The sequence below is a fragment of the Nelusetta ayraudi genome, unplaced genomic scaffold, assembly GCF_046127955.1.
Source record: "Nelusetta ayraudi isolate G7.1 ecotype Tasmania unplaced genomic scaffold, CSIRO-AGI_Nayr_v1 ptg000005l, whole genome shotgun sequence".
NCBI classification, from domain to species: Eukaryota; Metazoa; Chordata; class Actinopteri; order Tetraodontiformes; family Monacanthidae; genus Nelusetta; species Nelusetta ayraudi.
In genome coordinates, this window is record NW_027466055.1 from 9,548,179 (window position 1) to 9,563,217 (window position 15,039).

General features: G+C 44.0%; 1 long non-coding RNA gene across 1 annotated transcript; it reads right to left on the bottom strand.

Annotated features, from left to right (window-relative positions):
• Nucleotides 1-4,339: 4,339 nt before the first annotated feature.
• On the bottom strand, nt 4,340-14,116 carry LOC142902106 (uncharacterized). The gene is made up of 3 exons (XR_012929050.1): nt 13,775-14,116; nt 5,176-5,260; nt 4,340-4,458 (listed from the first exon to the last, which is right to left on the bottom strand). It is a non-coding gene; the product is annotated as an uncharacterized LOC142902106 (long non-coding RNA).
• Between the last annotated feature and the right edge of the window lie 923 nt (nt 14,117-15,039).

A 15,039-nucleotide genomic window follows, 5' to 3' on the forward strand; every position in this document is an offset into this window, starting at 1 on the left:
GACCCGCCCTCGCACTCTGACATTACTCTACTGCTCTAAATACTCCTCGTCGCTGTTGGTTTATGTTTTTATAATAGCGTGACCTTTTCCTCACACAAAAGAAAGGGGAAAAAAAAAACAAACGTCTGAATGTCACACAGGCAGTTGGACTCATGTCCCGGCGCCATCTACACTTCATTTTGACGCAGTGTGATTGTACAGAACGAGAGCTAATGATCATATTTTATTTAAAACATCATGGTATTCTGAGACATAGAACCAAGTGGAAATAAAGGGAACCCACTGTATCTACAGGGAACTGTGTTGCACTGTGTATTTTACATTAAAAAGCCCAAACCGGGCACATGCATCATCCAATCACAGCGTACTCGTACAAGAGATGTAGCTTTAAATTCTGCTGATTTGAATTTTGGGGACTGATGCGTTTCTCATCAAGAGGATGTCAACGGCGAATCAGCGGTGCGCTTGACAATAAAATGCTGCCGTACGTGGTGCTACAGTGGCTTTTGTGCCAAGTGGTCTCAGTATTTCGGCTGTTCTGAGAAAAAAATAGAAGACTTCCAGAGTAATGAACTCAAAAAAAAAAGAAGAAAAAGAAAACAGTGTTGCAAATTTACATGAATAGCTTACAAGACTAACTTGCTGGGGACAAGCTTAGACTTTGAGAATTTTAGTCTCTTGCATCAAAAATAAGAGTAAGGGAGTATTTTTTTGCATCATACATTCGTATCAGGTCGCAAATAACCCAACCAGGAAGGAGAACACAGAATGTTTTGCTTATGTGGGTGAAGAAGAAATAGGTGCGTATAATAGGACTGAAATTTACTGCATTTGACAAGGCAGGAGGTTGAATCTCCCAGATTTTCAAGTGAGCTCTCAACACTCCAGCTTGCCAACCTCCAATAAGCAGCGTCTTTAAATCCGTCATGAAATTTCAGCAGATTCCAGAAGCAGTCAATTTTCTTTCCCCGACCAATCAATCAGCTTCCGTTACAAGTCGAGAACTGAAGGGTCTGAGACGCACACGGGGAAGAAGAGCGGGGCAAAGGTGGAGGCGGTGCCAAGAGATACTAAAAGAGATGAGAACGGATGCAGCAGTTTCAGTAGAACTTGGACGTCTTTTTAAGGTGAAAATCAAAACATCCAAGTGACCCTGAAGGCTTTTTCTTGGCGGATAACATTGTTTTACGCCCGACAGATTTTGACTCCCTTTTTCCAAGCGTTTTCTTCGGGATCGCTCCCAGGTGGACGAGATAGATCCAAAAGATTTACGAGCCTTCCATCCGGGGTACCAGGTTAACTGGGAAAGAAATATACCAGGCAAACAAATTACACACCCACTGACGCATCAATGCAGAATGAACCGCCGAGGTGTCAAGGCAGACACTCGTCGCGCAGCCACCAGTTGCATTCAGTGATCAGCCAAGCACTGACACGAGCGTGCGTGTGTGTGGGTGTGGGTGTGTGTGTGTGTGTGTGTGTGTGTGTGTGTGTGTGTGTGTTAGCGTTGTGCAGAATGTCGTCGCTCCTTTGAGAAGCAGGCTGATCATTTTCCCTGCGGCGGCCCCGAGGTATGGCTCTAATCAAGCCAAATGCCACACGTGTAACTGCATTCATCTCTTACACAGGCCGGCGAGTGAAAAACCGCCAAACCCTCGCTCCGACAATGTGACCGAGAACCCGTGGCGCCACAACGAGGCAACGGCATTGGCTCGCGCTCGCGTTGCCTCGTCAATTAAACGGCGAGGTCGAACGATGCCGGGTGCCAGACGCTCCCGCCGCCTGCATCGTGTTTGGGTGGCTGCACCGCAACTATTGTGAAAATCTCTGGAAGGGCCGCTCGGATACGAGGGGTATTAGTCAGGAATGTTAATGTTTGCAGACACCCGCCGGCCACCTATTAATTATCCCGGCTGATTACAGGCTGATTGATAAACCTCTTTGTGTTGTTCCCGCAAGCGTCCGCCGTTCCAGCAGAAAGACCTTCATTGGCACTGTGTGTGAATCTGTCCATGGAAAGAAAATGGGACCGTCTCCTTTTATTATTTATTATTGTCATTACGCCAGGGAGGAGGGGAAGCGGCATTCAATAACAATAAAGTTTTGGTTTTTTTCGTTCAATTCTATTCTCTGACAGCAGAAGCTTCTCTCTGCCTGGATCAAAGTTTTAGTTCATCCCTCAACTGCATTTCAACCACATTGGCTGACGAATGAGGCAGAAGATGGTTAAAACGCGTCATTCATTCATGAACGATTACGACTTGCCAACGTGTACGAAACGTACAACCGCCGCAAATAAATCTGGATCCGCAAGATTACCTTTGACCTTGCGTCAATGTCTGCACGTAGCCCCACTCCATGGTCTTCCATGTACATGAAGATGATAGATATTGTGCAAGTTGATGTAGATCATGGAACCTCTGAGATCCAGCTGTTTCCACTCTTCTCGCAAACCATTTCCACAAAGCCAGTTTTTGGCAAACTTTAAAAAAAAAAATAAAAAAAGTAGCTTTGAAATAAAAAGAAATTAGATGTGTAACCAACGACGACTGTCACTGAATGGAGTAACAGAGTTATGGGGGAGGGAACTCTAGTGGGAGAAGCAGGGTCCTGAAACCTCCAAAGGACTGAAGCATGTGACGAAATTTGTGACGTTTCTCCTCCGTCATTTACACTTCCAGCAACCGAAAACCCCTGCACCTGCTCCCATACAGCTCCCCAGCTATTAGTTACGAGTGTCTGTGTAAGACTTCAGGAAGCACCTTCTCCACAGTGCTCTCATTGAATTTCACATTTTGTTTTGTTGGGGTTTTGTTGTTATTTGCCCGTCTGAGGTTGCAGAGATTGGTGTGAAGAGAGAACAGGAAGGGGGCGAGCGTGCAGCCCTCGGAGGGGGGGGGGGGTCTGCTTCAAGACTAAAAATAGAGAAGCAAATCCGCCGGTAAGAAAACAACTACTTCCATTTTCTTCAGACTGAAGCTGCAAGAGTTTAGTTTTATGCAACACTCGTTTATGCTTGTTTTACGCAACATGTTTTTAACAGTGCTGGCCTGAATTAAATCAACAGCAGGTGTTGTTGTTTCTGAAGGTGCGAGGTGCAGCAGATCCAGCAGGTCCTCCTTTGAATGCAGCAGCCGCGATTTGAAGGCTGGAGAGGTCCCGAGGCTTTGATGTGCCGAGTGGCCGCTGCTTTCAGAGGCCGCCATCAAAAGGGAAGAGATGCAGACCCACTACAGATTCCTGACCCCAATACGTTCTTAGCCTTTTCCCAATACATGTCAAGTCCATTTTCCGATTCCACAGGAGTGAAAAGGCGCTCGAGAACGGGAGGTTAAAAGTGTTCCACACCTGGATTAATTGGAGACATTGTTCCAAGACAACAACAAGCTGGTTGCCTTTCTAACTCTGGAGTGGTCCCTTTTCTAACTCTGGACACACAGCAAAGGAAACAAAAAAAAAACAGCCTCGACATTTTCTGCCCGGCAACAGGCGGCAAACATCCATTCGCCTGAATATGAACAATATTCTGGCGCAACCCTTGTGTACTGCTCTGCTTGTGCTAATGGATTCCTCCACCCAAATGTTGATGAATCAGTTCACCTCTTCGCTGCACCAAGTAGTGACTCACTTTGTTGTTGTTATGACACTGACCCACAACGTGAAGTGGGACCAGCACGCATGATGCATCAGGGCATGAGAAGTATGTGCTCTGGCCCGCAGTGCTATATTACAGCGCAAACACAAAGCAACCAATCACAGGTTCATTATTTTGTGCAGTGTTTGCTCAAATCAAATCAAATCAAATATCTTTTATTGTCAATGTAACGGGTAGCTACAACGAAATTGATTGGGCTTTCTTCTCATAGTCCAATAAAAAAGTAGGAAAGTAAGTCAAGAAATTCTAAGTACAAACAGGTATAGGAATAACAAGTTAAAAACATTAAGTGAGAATCAGATAGATAGATAGATAGATAGATAGATAGATAGACTTTATTAATGCAGCACTCAAAAAACAAATCAAGCAGTTATCAAAAACAGTACTGAACAAATAGCTACAAAAACACACAAGTCAATCTATGTACAAAAACAATACAGTTAAAAATGTGCAGAGGCGGGGATCAGCAAGGTTTTCAAACCATTAGTGCGTATTTGCCATTGAGTCCAGAATGTTATCTGTCACACAGAGAGGAAGAGTTACAGAGGGTGATGGCTCTTGGTAGGAAGGATCTCCTGAAGCGTTCCTTCAGACAACACAGCTGTCTCAGTCTCTTGGAGAAGACGCTCCGCTGTCTATCCAGTGTGTGGTGGAGAGGGTGGTCTTGGTTGTCCATAATGGAAAACCGTTTGCTCAGCGTCCTCCTCTCCACCACTGCCTCCAAGGTCTCCTGTCTGCAGCCGATGACCGAGCCAGCTTTCCTAATCAGTTTGTTCAGTCTGCTGGTGTCACTGGCTGAGATGCTGCCTCCCCAGCAGACCACAGAGGAGAAGAGGGTTAAAGGACGCACACACTCAACCTCTCAAAAGACCCATGCACACCACTAGTTTCTTTTCCAAATAAGTCAATTAAATAAATATTAAAAATGAGCAAAGTAAAATTGTGTGTGCATTTTCAATGTTTTGGGATTAATCAGAGATGTGGTTCAGAGACACGTCTTTTGACTCTGTTGCCATAATTTCACTTTGTTGCGCAGTTGATGGGTTTCTGTGCTTGCAGCACAACAGCGTATGAAAGGTGATCAATAACGCCTGGATGTTGAATTTACTCACCATTTTTTTTTTAAATGACTTATAGATGACGCACTGATTGCAACACCCATTGTGCTAGGCATAAAATGAAACTTTAAAATTCCGACAAAAGTTCTCCTTCTTAATTTCTTCCTTTTTAATGACAGGATAGCTCATCATCTCTCCTCTAATATGTTTTCATGCAAAAAAAAAAAGAAAGAAATGGGCTCCCTTTGGAAAGTTGCACCTGAGCTGAATGTTGCAAATTAAAGTCTGGCTCTTTATTCAGGCTTGGAAGCTCGTAAAATATATGTTTTAAATATATCATCCTTCAAACAAGAGGCTGGATTAAGGATTAAGTGAAGTGAGAGATAGCGGGATGACCTTTAGCACGCGGAGGGAAATTGAGGTTCTCTGTTAATACAAAGCAGCAAATTAATCCATTCTCACTTTTTACTTATCGTGAGGGTACAGGAAGGTATGTTGTCGTGCACCAGACAGCGCTGGCCCAGTATGCATTGTTTCCACAAGTCTGCTGTGGAAAAAAAATGAAAATGAAAAGAAAAAAAACCCAATTACAAAAGGAGGAGACAGAGGCAGCGGTTTAACTTTTCCTGCAGAGCCCGACTCATCAGGCGCAGTTCCGCACAAAGGTTATCACACCCCAGCCAGGGGGGGGGGGGGGGGGGACTAGTCAGTCTATTAGATGCTGAAGGACCAAATGTGCCCTTTAAGGTTTGCTTTGTTCTGTTCCTACCAGGCAAAAATGACTTTCCATTCAGGCTTTTGGTTGGAAAAGTGGAATGAAATATCAAATGGAGGCCTTGAGATAAGCCAGCAGTCAAGTATGGCACAGCGAGGCAATTGGAGACGTGTTCATCTCCAGCACTGACCGGGCAAGGTTCCACTATTGTTTTACTGGCTTCTGGGCTCTATTGATGGAGCCGCACCATGGGCATAATCTTTTAAACACCGCTCGGCTGAAAATGCCAAACGTTGGGGCGCCGCCGCAGTAAAAAACAAAAAACAAAGAAAGCAAAAAAAAAAAACTAGATCAATAATGAATTACAGAAAAGTTAATAAAAGCTTTGGCCGCGAGGTCGAATGTCTGTTATCTGAATGCAAAGAAACAACGATCCTGTCTCAGTGCAGAGTTTCACTTCCAGCTCTGTAAAAAAAAAAAAATGTGACATCAGCCCCCTTCATAGAGTAACGCGTCTGTATTTACGTGCCCTCCAACTCATATTGAGTTGAAAACATAATAAGTAATGACCTGTTTTATAGAAGTGAAATATGTATTCAAAGAACAACAAACACCAGAGAAAAGGCAAAAAAAAAAACGCCTCTCTGTAGCTTCTAGGTCCTGAAGAAAAGTTCCCTAACAACAACAGTATGCATGACGCTACAAGACTCAAGTTTTTCACATGAATATATCTATTTCTTCCATATAGCTTTACCCATGTTCAGCTCCTGCTGATAAGATAATGTCTTTCAGAACCAATACAACCCACTGGAATTCGCTATTTCATGCAAGTCTGATCCCTGATCTTCTCTTTCTGCCCCCCCGTCGCAGTTCAAGGTATATTAATTGTCAATTTACATGCCGCAGCCAGAGGTCCCATTTCCTCATAAAATCATAAAAGCCCAAAAATAAACTTGACGCAGGCTCCTGGAAACGTATCCCATTTCCTTTGACTAAGTTGTTGTGTCGAGTGTTGCACGGCGACGGACCTCAAACAAGTTTCTTGAAAATAATCTCGGTGTCGAACAAATCTTCTGATAAAGCCAAACATCTCCGTTAAGCTCCACGAATCACAGGGACACGGGGGGGAGGGCTGCACTCCTTGGACCATTGCACACTGGAGTGGAACGCGGGACACCATCCAGCGACTTGCCAGGAATACACTCTAACTGTGGGCATTATGCAGGAATTAGGTCTCCGGCTGCAAATGACTAAATGGGGAAATCTAATTAAATACAGGATTTGTAAAAGTATCTGTGCTGAGGATTACAAAGGCTCAGCTTCACTAAATCCACAAAGTGATATTTCTCCAAATGGCAGTTACATAAACTGACGGACAAGGCGAGCCTCTCTCGAAAGGCCATCTCTGCATTTTCTCAAACACTCATTAAAGAACTGGATGTATGCAACGGGTCCACAGCCTTTATGTCCCAAAGCCCCGGAGGTGCGACTGTGAACCCTGTTTTCTGCACCAGACAGCATGAAACAAAAATACTTCATAGGTCACTTGATTCTCTCCTGACTGCTTTTAATAGGCAGAGGAGTTTTCTTTTCTTTCTTTTTTTTTTTTACATTTACAGAGATGGTGTAAATTAAAGAGGACACGGAGCCACTGTGATGAATAGAGGCGCCTAAAAACAACCAGCTGATTAGACTGGCTGAGCTCGCTGCAGGACGTCACTTCATTCGCCCAGTTCCTGGGAACGCTGCTCGAATTAGAATCACTTCCTTATTCTGGACGCACAACGGAGCAACCCCTCGGTCTGGAAAAGTGGCTCCAGTCGGTGCAGGACTAGGCTAGAAAGTAAAAATCAATCATAATCACATGAGCAGGGACGAGGCTACCAAATAAAACCAGCCCCCCCTGTTTGACAAACATGAAACATGACAAGGCAGATGTCCTTGTCCTGCATTCCACAGCTGAAACAAACAAATACACTGAGGTGCAATATATGTATATATATATATATATATATATATATATATATATTTTTTTTTTTTTTTTTTTTTTTTTTGTTTTTTTGTTTTTTAACTGATTAAAATACCAAATTAAAATTAAAAACACTTTTTGTTAAAAAATAAAATATCTGAAGAATATCTGCAATTTACCAACTGACCTCACCAGAACTCATGCACAGCCTTCTACTGTCTTGTGTGTGTTAGCTAAAGCACAACAACTGTACCAACACACGTCCATTTAACAAGCATCATCGGAGCACCAACTAATAGCAGAAAGAGAATACAGCCAGTTTGAAAAATAGAACAAATGGAAAATATTGTGATCCATGAACGTTGCTGCATCCACAAATGAAATGCAAGTAATTTATTTTTTCCCACGCAGTCCAATGTGTGCTTCTCGAAACATTTCCTGGTCGCGTCCTCGTGTCTGTGAGGCAAGTCAGAGGAAGCAGAGCTCATCAGTTTCAAAGGGCTTTCTGGCCGGCCCAACAGGTAAACTGGCAGAACACATTACAGTCAGATATTAGACGGGAAGAAAACCACTAAATTACCACATTTAAGCTCCACCAATTACTGAAATGATGAAATTAGAAATGGGTTTGGTGTCATTCAACCGGGCCACTCAACGATGGATTTCCTTTTCTTTTTTTTAATGGCTATAATTGCGACATTATCAGCGCCGGGAATGATATAACTGGGGGAAACTTCCATAAAGTGCTTTAGCGACGATGTGCCTGGCACGGCGTATTCCTCCGCATGCTAATACAAACTCATTATGCAGTCATTTGGTGAGGAAGCCTCGGCGGCTGAGGAGCACCTTTCATGCCGCCGGCTTGTCTGAGTCCACGCGGCAAAATCATTTCCACTGCCTCCGCACGCCAAGAGCTCCTTCCTGTGTTGGGATGTCCTTATCAGTCATTAAAAGCTTCAGTGCAGAATCACACACACACACACACACACACACACACACACACACACACACACACACACACACACACACACACACACACACACACACACACACACACCCTAACCCCTTCACCTGAGGAAAATGAAGGTGGCCTCGCATTATGGCTCCCCCATTATCAGCTGCTGCGGTATTATGTAATAAGTGAAGTGTGTCAGACTGTTTGAGTGAGCTTGGTGTGTGTGTGTGTGAGTGTTGCTGGGTAGAGGGGCATCCTCATGGGTCAGTCGAGTCTCTGTACGGCCACCAAAGTCATTTGTCGGGACGAAGAGCGTATTGTGTTGAAAACACATGCACACACAAGCCAGGTTTAAAGTTGACTTGACCAGGGAGCAAAATTGAGACGCTTTTTTTCTCATTCAGAATATGTCTATGTGTGTATTTTTTGTTTGTTCGTTTGCTTTTGTTGCAAGAAGCAAGTGTAGTATCTGAAACAGCCTGTGCTATGGTAAATAGTAAATGGACTGCACTGATATAGCGCTTTCCAGCACATTTCACGGTCCCCCAAAGCGCTTTGCAATGGCTTCTTGTTCATCCATTCACTCACACACTCATACACCAATGGGTGGCCGCCGCCATGCAAGGTGCTGCCAATTGGGAGCAATTTAGGGTTAGGTTTCTAGCCCGAGGGCACAACGACAGACTGGGATAGAGCGGGATTCGAACCGCCAACCTATTTGTTCATTGGACAACCCGCTCTACATCCTGAGCTACAGGACAAACTGCAATGTTTTCCCACAGTTTGTTTTTTGTTCTGAGGGGAACTAGAATAGAAACCTATTAGCTGAGAAGGTAGAAGATGATTGGACGATTGCGTCACTGACCCTCAGTTTCGAGGAAATGCTGCCCTGTTCCGATCCGAACTGTTCCCAGAATGTCCGGTCCGGCTGAAAACAAATCATCTTTGAGCTTGTTTTCCCAAATGGCTCTATAGGGGAATTCAGCCTCTAAAATCTCAGCAATAAGGCTGCAAGGTCCGTCTGTTTATCACGGGAATATTAATAAGATCAATGTGTCCTATTATGTAGTGAATGTGGACAAAGCAGTGAGTTAATGGTTTCTTTTTAATGGAGCTGGATTCCCTTTTTCTCAATTTCAATAAACTAGTGGGAAAAACTTAACTTGCACACCATACTTGCTTCATCTGACTCCATCATACATAAGAATGTGCAGCTTTGAACACTGGCGCACACACAACTCGCTTCTCACCACAAGGACGCACTAAATCCGCATATAGCGAGGAGTCGGCGGCGATTAGAAGCAGCCGCCACCCACCAAGATATGAAGGGAAGCTCAGATTCCACAGGTTGTTACTGAAGCCTCATGAGACGCTATATGCAACAGCAGTAGCAGCAGCAGCAGCGGCGGTGGTGGGTGGAAAAGGTTCAGATCGCCTTTTGGGTGCAAATTCCAGACGGAGCAATGCAGCACGTACGAGTGAGCACAATGGCATCGGCATTGACAGCATCGACGCACTAATTAATCACACACTGAGGTGGTAGGTTCCCCAGACAACTGCCAGAAACAAGTTTTAGCAGTAAGTTTCATGGAGAGAAAAAAAATGATTTCAGTCAAAGCCGACTCTTGGCAGAAGTCACAACACCGCAAAATTAAAGTTGAAAAAACGACCGGATGCAAAACCCAACAGCTTAACTGTCGAAACCAAATTACACAAATTACGATGGTAAAAGCTTGTGGAACTAATTTGATAACGTGGATTATGCAGGATCATAATGCAGACAAAACTGTTGCCTGTTGCGGTTTTACAATCAGATCACATTTATAAACCCTGCGTCGGTCACGGCTCTTCACCCAGTGGGCTGTTTAGGAAGTTTGGACCAGTTGGAGTCCAGTTTAGTGAGTCGTGCTTACACTCGGGTTTCTGAAGGCAGCAGAACTTGCCATTTATTTATTCCCATGTTTTTTGTTAATTTGTTATTTTTGTTCATTAACTAAAAATACACAACGAAAGTAAACAAGTAAATGCAACACTTTCAATGTGCAAAAGATGCTGGATTGCCTTTGTGGATTGCTTTGAAATTCCAAATTGTATTTTTTTAGTGCAAAATTTACGTGAACCTTAAAATCACAACAGACGTTGACGAAAAAAAACACATCCTTCACTTCCTGCCGAATGATAACTGAATGTTGGCCACGTCGCAATTTATTTGGCAAACCCGCCCCCCCCCCCCCCAACACAAAATGTGCACTGAGACACTTTATGCAAACATACCTACAGGATCGCACACACTCTGGTTCAATATTATATTAAAATCCAGTTATTACAAATGACGTGAACTTCAAACCAAGCCGAATGTGTCCTCCAGAAAAAGAAATCTCCTAAATCACCACCACTTAAGAAACTATCTGATCAGCTTGTTCCTTGAATGTCACCTTTGTATCAGCTTTAAATATCCATGGGACGATTTATTAGAAACGTCTGAGCTGCGACTTTCAGGAGACAATCCTGTTAATTATTCTATTCTTATCATTTTCAAAGGCCAAGCCAATGACTGCAGAGGAAACTTAGATATAGATAAATAAATAAATGAATAAATAAATAAATAAATACACCTCGGGCTCCTCGACTTTATTCGTCAGCCGGATGCTTGGAAGAAAAATGGATCCTGTGCTCGACATAACAAGTTTGGGAAGAAAGGCTCCTGCCCAGAATAAACCGCCTCTGAGCTCCGGTGGGAGCTTTAAACTTAAAAATAGGCTGCCCTTATCTCACACCTCCTAAATCTCCGGCCTTCATGTGCCGGATCTCACAGGAAGCGTTTGTGAGGGGATAATTCCGCAGGTTAAGGTAACATGCTGAGCAGGTCTGCCTCCGCAGAGCGTGGCAAAATACTGCGAGGCAGCGCACGGCGACGGTGTTCACACGACATTCCTTTTTCTCTCTTTTTTTCATTCGGTTACAGTGGCACCGAGCCACGGGACTGAGAAACCTGTCGTCGGGTCGATTTGTTAGGAAAGTAATTTTCCAGGCCGTCGTCAAATCACCTGCTGAGGCCCACTTCTATTTCTCGAGCATTCCAAGAGGACCGTCAGAAGGCAGAACGCTGTAGTAATGATGTTTATGAAGTGGGCTGAGCTTCTCCAGATGAAGCAGACAAGAGCAAATTGAAGGAACGGAGGTGTGACGGTGGGGCGGTCGTGTGGCGGGAGGGTCGAACCCTGAAAGGAAGACGGATGGACGTGATTATTGTCGGACCGGCAGGTGGTTTTTCGGTCTGGGCTGGAGTGTGATGACACTCTCAGCTGAGACATGTCCACCAGGAAGTCATATTTCCCGACTGACTTCCTGTGTAGGGGTGTTTTTTTTTTTTTTTTGGGGGGGGGGGTTAATAGTATAATCCGGTTTGATCTGGCTTGCTCTCACACGCTGAGCTTCGAGCGGAAATTGGAAAGTGGCCCTTTTTAATCTGCGGGGATCTTTGCGTGCGATAAGCAGCAATTTGTCTTCACTCAACTGTAATTTTATGACACATAAGACAAATGTTGTTGTTTTTTTTGTTTTTTTTTTAAAGGTTAAGTGTGTAATATTTGGACATTTTTAAGAAGAAACAGCAGCATTGAGTGGTTGCATTTTAGAATGCAGCGTCTCTCACTTAAGTCCCCTTTGCGCTGAGCACAAACCTGGATACCTCGTCAACCTTCCTGTTTGTTGGTTTATTTGAGGACACAAGCATTCACCCTAATTATAAAACGCGCCGTCAGGCAGCTGGATTGTCACACCGGTGAACAATTCACACTTCCTTAAAAAATTTGGCAGTACAGGATGGCAGCTAACTGGGAACAAGACCCTTGCTCTATAAGAACAGTTCTAAGGGTAGGATAACCAAATTACTTTTATTGTACTGTTAGTATACACTTTTATTTATGTCCTTAGTCCATAGGCTGTATGATAAGCTTTTACTAATATAAAAACCATAAGTTAAGCCAAATTTTATACACTGACTGGACCTTTACATTCATGCAACTGATAATCATCGACTTGGCTTGTAATACACACTTGCCGCTTCGAAATTTTTTGCAAAGCATTAAATCAACTTACATTTTTCTGCTTACGATCTCCGACACATTTACAGGTTTGCAGGCGGAACACTTTAGGTCGATTTCAAAAAAGTGTGAAACTACTGAGGAACCTCTGAGGCACTTTTTAAGAGGTTGCGGGGGGAAAAAATCAAAATCCCTTCGGCCTTCCAGCTAACAGTGGAACTCGGCGCAGCGTGTCACTTATCGCCCGGAACAGTGTGCGAGCACTATCGCCTGACGGTTCAGCAGGAAGTGTCTCCGCACCCCGTAAACCTGACAGCGTTACAGCAGAAGTTGGAAAAAACACCTCAGACTCAAGCCTCAGACTGAAATCCCAGAGAGGAGAATGTGTGTGTGTGTGTAATACAGACGGAGACAGTGCGGAGGTCAGAGATGGAGAGAGAGTGCGAGGCTGCTAACCGTGCTTGAACCTAAATGAAAAGAAACAATCTGCAATGTTAAGTCGTATCAAGCTGCCAGTTAAAAAAAAAAACTGAGAAATGTTTCTTGGCAGTGAAACATTTCTCAATATCTCTTAAATGTTTTTTTTTCCCTCCCTCTTCCAATATCTCTAAATGTTGTGGAGTCTGGAGAACCCTGGCCTGCAGGAAAATAAACACACGCGTGTTCAGTTGTGTGGTCAAAGGAAGCTGGAAAACTGGCAGACTGACTTGGCCTGTGATGCAATTCTGACGAGTAAAAAATAAATAAAAAACTGCAGCAAGGAAAAGCTGTGGTTTATTTATTAGGAATGGGTTGACGTGAATGTTGCAGTTTTTCAGTGTGGAGGCAGTTTGTTTTTTTGGGGATGGTTATTGTACAAATTCTAACAGTACTTTTACAGGTTCGTGTCTCAATATCATTTTTTTTTTATTTTTTTTCCAACATGCAGTAGGCCCATAACATCACATTATTTGATGGATGTGAGTCAAAACGGTATCAGTCTTATTGCATACATGTCAACACACACTAATGACATTTTCATGATTTCCGATATGCCAACAACAACTGGCACCAATTTGGTGCACTTAGTAGAGCAACGGTGAATATTTAACCCTCCACCTGCACAGCTAACACAGACGGGCAACTTCATTTAACACATACGCGAAGCATATTGAGGCCAATTTTCACATGGGCGGGAAAAACCATGGTGGATGGCTGCACATGGACAAGTCAAAACATCACCACGGCGGGTGAACTCACACACGCACACACATTTGCTTCTCCAACTCCAAAGCCACTTACCTGAGGCCACAACGACGACACTCCACTCATGCACAGCAATTAGCGCCATGGTCACAATCCAGCCAGTGCAAAAGACAGAAAATCTAACCTCTTACCTTGAGGTAGAATAGACCCAACATGCGTCAGCTCGACGTCTTTCGGTTGCCGTCCTGTCTTCCAACAAGAAGTGAGACGATGTCCAGATTAGGTCCAGCTTTTGAGGAGTGGAATTAGTCCAAGAGAAGTCAGTTGAGGTCAGCGAACAATGAGCGAAGACAGGCCGCCTGAGCGCGACCTGTTGCTCATCTGGTTGCCCGTGTCGTGAACTGCGGAAAGGCCTGGTTGACAGTAAGCTGACGTGGGAAATGTGCTGCTTGCCACTCGGCTTCCCAAAGTTTCCCCCCGGTGCACTGGCCATGTGACAGGGACGTTTTGGCTTTTCAGCACAGCGAACAATCCCCCTGTATTAATGTCAGGCCGAGGTTTGCGGTCTTTCCACTCGATCCCAATCAGACGAGGGCCACTAGCACAGGTGTGCTAGCAGCGGTTAGCAGCAACCCGGCGGCGCCTGCTGCGTCTCTGAGTCCGGGGCACTCGGCCTCAACTTCACCTTGTTCTTCTGAGGATTCACTGGGTGAGAGAGGATCCTCTCCTCTGGCATCGAGTGTTGCCCGCTGTGCGAGCCTCATCTTTCGAGTGCCTTCATCTCTGGCTGATTTGCATACACGCACAGGAGTGGCTGGCTCCGCTGGGCAAAAGATATGTGTAATTGAATGATTTTTAAAGTTAAAATATATATATATATATTATTACCAGTCACACCTTCTCATGCAATGGTTTTTCTTTATCTTTACTCCTTTCTACGTTGTAGATACATATTGAAGACACCAAATATATGAGCAATATATATGAAAGCTTGTCGCAAGAAAAACATTGTTAAATAACTCAAATGTTTTATATGAAGGGTGGCTATTTTGAAGAAATGAAAATGTGAACTGTTTTTGAGTTGTTTCACTTTTTCTTTTTTGTTTAGTACATAATACCATGTATGTTTTGTTCATTCATTGTTTTGATCCATTAAGTGAGAATCTATGTAAATAGGTATTAAAAATGAAAGAAAAACATTTTGCATGTCCAAACTTTGTTTTTTTGCCTTTTGCTTTTGAGTCTCAGGGGTTTTCAAAGAGGTTAATCAGGGCCCACTCTGCCGGGATTCAGGCAGGACAAAAAGTCGACATTGAGAAGCAGCACGTCTACAAGGAGAAGATCCGGCAGAGACCAGAGTGGAGCTGCCAGACTGTGTTGTGATGGGCTGTTGGTGATCAGGTGAGGCCGTCATCAGCCTCTGCTGTGGCAGAGCAGGGGTGAACCAGACAGGGAG